We start from the raw sequence: 5,185 nt of genomic DNA on the forward strand, positions 1-5,185 counted from the left end.
CTTGCACAAATGTAACATGGCTTCGTCATTAGGGTCGTACTTCCAGCAGCACTAAACCAAACTCCCGGACTGAATAAAGCAAGAGTGTGTATGGCGATGAGGTACAAGACCAATAATTACTATAACCACCACCATCACCTACTACTACAACTACCACTACTACTACCACTACTACCATCACCACCACACCACCACTACCGGGAGTCGTGCGTAAGTCTCAGCACAAGTACCTCATGCAGTACCTCACCGATGCTGATGTGATGAGGAGCTGGATAACCACACATAAACGCGAGGCCGCCCACCTACCACACCTCTTTTTATGGGTTTGCAGCGCTGTGCGGGATCCGATCTTCGTGTCATTAGACGGAATAGACAGCTTACTAAAACGGTAGGAGGAACCAGCGGGGTCAATAGCCACACGGGAGTAATGTTGATTGGTACACGGAGCCCACGTTGTCTCCGCCTCGTTAGAGCCAAAGCGAAGCAGCGTTTCACCGGCTACCTTCACAAAATAACTACATGCTTATACCTTTCCGCGTGGAGAATGATCACGCAGGGGTCAAGTGCTTCGCGAGGCAGGCAGGGAAGGAGGCAGGCAGGGAGAGAATGAGGGAGGGAGGGAGAGGAGAGGAGAGAGAGAGAGGGAGAGAGATCCTCAAACGCGGTGGGTTAATTTTGATGAGCAATGTTGTTCGATTCTGCCGTAATGCAAGGTTCTTTTTCGGGAGTGTTACGCCATAAATCATGAAGCTCATTATCATGTTATTAGGTGGGCGGGTCCAAGTAGCATCACCAGGGAGTGGGTGGAAGGAAGGGGCGCTGTGGGGGTGGCGTGCGAGCCCCCCATTATGGCTGGTTCTGACCTGCTGCCGCGGAAGCCTCCCGAAGAGGTGGCTAAAGGGAGAAGGAAAGGAAAGATAAAGGCAAGTACAGCGGGAGGGAGGAAGGAGCGGCCCAGGAGGCAGCAGAAGTGGGGTCAGGTCTGATCCGGGTAGAAATTTGACCCTATCACACATGCGATTATTATATCATATTGCTCTTATTACCGTAAAATAATGGTCCACACCCGTGCGTGTTGACTCGTCATAAGTGGAGGTCTGAGGAGGGCAGCCGCGGGTGTGGCAGCGATGTGTTGCTTTCGGTCATGATATGCAAATGGAAATGAAGGGGATAGACTGATGGTGCTGGCAGTATCAGGCTCCTTACTCCTTATGGTAACAGGCACTCTGGAAGGTAAAAATTTATCACCCACTAATAAAAACGTTTATTTACCAATGTATATTAGATTGGTGCTGAACAGCCAATGGACGCATGTAAGAAACGAAAAAGCAACTTCGGAATAGTAAGGGCTAACGGTGAAACGGGGTTGATGGTGATGATAGTAATGGTGATACTGATTGTTATCAAACTGATAAACTTTCACTACTTTAAGAAACGTTACAAATTTACTATAGTTTGTCATCTTATACTCAGGCAGATTCTTACAGATTCTTATTGTTATTAATCTTGCCTTGAGGTGGTTTTTATTGCTGACTAAAAAAAAAAGGCATATTTTGATATATAGTCTCGCAGGATTGTACGCAGACAGTGAGAATTTCATGAGTAGAAGAATGCTTCAAAGCTATTTATGTTACATTACAAAAAATGAATTTGAGAATTGGTGCCGTTCTTTTTTTTTTTATCATACGCAGTTGAATTATATCAAAGTGAAACAAAATTTTCACGTTGGCCATAAATAGGCAGAAATGAGTGAAGAAGGATTGGAAGGGCCTTTGTCCTGTTGTGAGACTTATGATGATGATTATGGGAAAACTGCAAATCAAACAAAAAACATTTTCTTGCAACCCTTCTGGTAAGTAGAAAAATGTAGAGGGAAACCATTAATTGAATATTATAGACTGAATTGTTTTGTAGAGCCTTCATCTTGTAGGAATGTAACCTCAGGATGGATAGATGGACGTGGAGAGACAGGTGACTGGATGAGAAGCAGACAGAATCGGGACTGATATTAATTTCGGACTGACCCAAACCTTCATGGTGGTTCTCTATCTATCGTTAATTGAACAACTGACGGGTTAATCTGTCATACAAAAGCAAAGAATGGCAATAAACTCATCTATGGTCAGTCTAACCGAACAGTGGCGGAGGAATAAATCTCTGTGGTGACTACATTTTAATCTGACCTTTGGATCTCTTTGAGCTTACAACAATTTATAGTAGTGATCAACACTTGATGTATTGCTGCTTTTCATAACATTTGTTCAAATACTTCTCGTTTCTTTAGTCTACAATATCACCACTTTGTTATGTATTTCTATAATTCTTGATTCATTACTATTCTTGATGCGTCACGTTAAAGTAAATAAACATTTTTCATTCAATATTCAATAGGTCTTCACTACACTACTCATTATTTTTATGTAAATGTGTACTAGAAATTGCGATTTCATGTACTTTTGTTTTTTGCCATATGAGTAACTGTTATTAGTTCAACTTTTCAAGTTTACATTTCAAAGGAGAAAAATGTCTTAGACGACAGATGAAGATAACACAATAAAGATGAGCAAAGCACCACAGACTGGACGAAGGAGACGCGGGTAAGGACACTAACTCTGAGGTGAAGTATTACACCCGCACCTCCCTCGCCTATACATCTACCTGTCGACGTCCTAAGTAAGTAAATCTACCCTTGCTCATGGCTACGGGAGATAACGACCGCCCGCTCGTAAAGGTATATGATGGATTTATCAATAAGGATATAAATCACAACTATAATCTTTGTGGGTTTAGTGATACAAAACCACCCAATTATCTACCTCAGCAACAGTTTATCATGGGGTGAAAAGTTTATATATTTACCTGTTTCTTTCTCGTGTGGCCATGTCTGCGTCGCTACTTTCACGTTAAGTACAAGACGCTGGCCACTCAATGGGTCCTGATTGTGGTCCGGGGCATCGAAATTCGCTCCGGGACGTGTAAAGTATCCTGCAGCGCGGGTGGGTATGAGAGGGTCCCGAGGGCATGTCCTGTCAGAGCCTCAGTTCGGTAATAATTTATCTGACTGTGTGAGAGAGAGAGATGAAAGGCACCCGAGGGACTAATAAACCCGTCTTGAGGCCTAGCGCAGGAGTGTCTGGAGGCTGCACGCTGTCACCACTTAGGTTAAACACAGACTATCATATCTCGTATAAACGCCGGGATGAAGAGAGAGAGAGAGAGACGATGAAGATGGTTCACTAGCTGGAACTATAACAAGAAATGGCGTCTATTAAACTCATTCTATATTACAAAAGTCATCTCCGTCCACCAAGCTCAAGGATGACGGTTCTCCTTCGCACCATGAAATAAGAGGCATTGTGCGTCGCGTGATGGTGGCGCTATAGGGTTTAGCGACCTTGGTGGCGGCGCGATAGACAATATCACCTTCAATCAAGACTCCATTAAGGCCGAAACTCGCGCGATAATTACTCATTTCTCAGAATGGGCGAAAAATAAATGCAAGCTATTCCCGCGGAGTCAGTCAGCGGAGGTCATGCACCCCCGCTAATATATTTTGATGTCAGGGAGCCGTGGTAGTCATCAGTTTATCTCATGATCTTCCTTTAAATACACACTAACCATCCGCAAGAAAAATGAAGTTGATTGTGGAGTTTAAGGAGGTCCCATTGCTCAACTATCACCGTCTTATGCACAATATCACCCGTACGCACGACGCCAAGAGAGACACAAGCGTTGGGGAATGTCGAAAGATGTGAAATGCAATAGTCTAAAGTGGGACCCTCGACCTTAGCGTGTGGCGTGCAGGGCGGAGAGGGACCAGGAAAGGGTTGCGGCTCAAGGAGGGATGGGAGACTGCTGACTCTGTATTACCGCCACGTGCCGACCTTCCAATAGCTCTGGATATTTGGCCATACTTCAACGCAGCCCCAGGGAAGGCAGGGAGGGAGCCGCGGCCACAACCAAACACAGCCTCGCTCGGAATAAAAGGACTATATAAGACACCATGGATTATGCACTTATGGTAGAGAGAGAGAGAGAGAGAGAGAGAGAGAGAGAGAGAGAGAGAGAGAGAGAGAGAGAGAGAGAGAGAGAGAGAGAGAGAGAGAGAGAGAGAGAGAGAGAGAGAGAGAGAGAGAGAGAGAGAGAGAGAGAGAGAGAGAGAGAGAGAGAGAGAGAGAGAGAGAGAGAGAGAGAGAGAGAGAGAGAGAGAGAGAGAGAGAGAGAGAGAGAGAGAGAGAGAGAGAGAGAATGTGATTTACCCTTCTTTCTTTCTTCACCTCCTCCCTCTTTGTCTATCCTGTCTCTTTCCACTACTCTCTCCTCTCCACCTCTCAAACGACTAACACACTACTAAGGCTCATGGGGAAGGAAGGACTCGTGACCTCTCTTAATGGTGGGCACAGAAGGGCGTGGTGGTGGTACTTCCCTGTACCCCTCTGTCTGAAGTGGCGCGTGGGAAGGAAGGAAGGAAGAAAGGCAGGCAGGCAGGAAGGCAGGCAGGCAGGTGGGTGGGTTGGGAGGCAGACATGTACTCGGGTCACTAGGTTTGTGGGAGGGTTTTCTTATGTTACGAGAGTGGTTGCTGGTTGGGAAGATCTCTCTCTCTCTCTCTCTCTCTCTCTCTCTCTCTCTCTCTCTCTCTGGTAAAAAGCATGGTGGTAATGGCATTTACGTACTCTCTCTCTCTCTGTGTGTGTGTGTGTGTGTGTGTGTGTGTTTCACTGTTTGATCTGCTGCAGTCTCTGACGAGACAGCCAGACGTTACCCTATGGAACGAGCTCAGAGCTCATTATTTCCGATCTTCGGATAGGCCTGAGACCAGGCACACACCACACACCGGGACAACAAGGTCACAACTCCTCGATTTACATCCCGTACCTACTCACTGCTAGGTGAACAGGGGCTACACGTGAAAGGAGACACACCCAAATATCTCCACCCGGCCGGGGAATCGAACCCCGGTCCTCTGGCTTGTGTGTGTGTGTGTGTGTGTGTGTGTGTGTGTGTGTGTGTGTGTGAGATTCACTGTTTGATCTGCTGCAGTCTCTGACGAGACAGCCAGACGTTACCCTACGGAACGAGCTCAGAGCTCATTATTTCCGATCTTCGGATAGGCCTGAGACCAGGCACACATCACACACCGGGACTACAAGGTCACAACTCCTCGATTTACATTCCGTACCTA

This window comes from Portunus trituberculatus, chromosome 15 (assembly GCF_017591435.1).
Source record: "Portunus trituberculatus isolate SZX2019 chromosome 15, ASM1759143v1, whole genome shotgun sequence".
Taxonomy (NCBI): Eukaryota; Metazoa; Arthropoda; class Malacostraca; order Decapoda; family Portunidae; genus Portunus; species Portunus trituberculatus.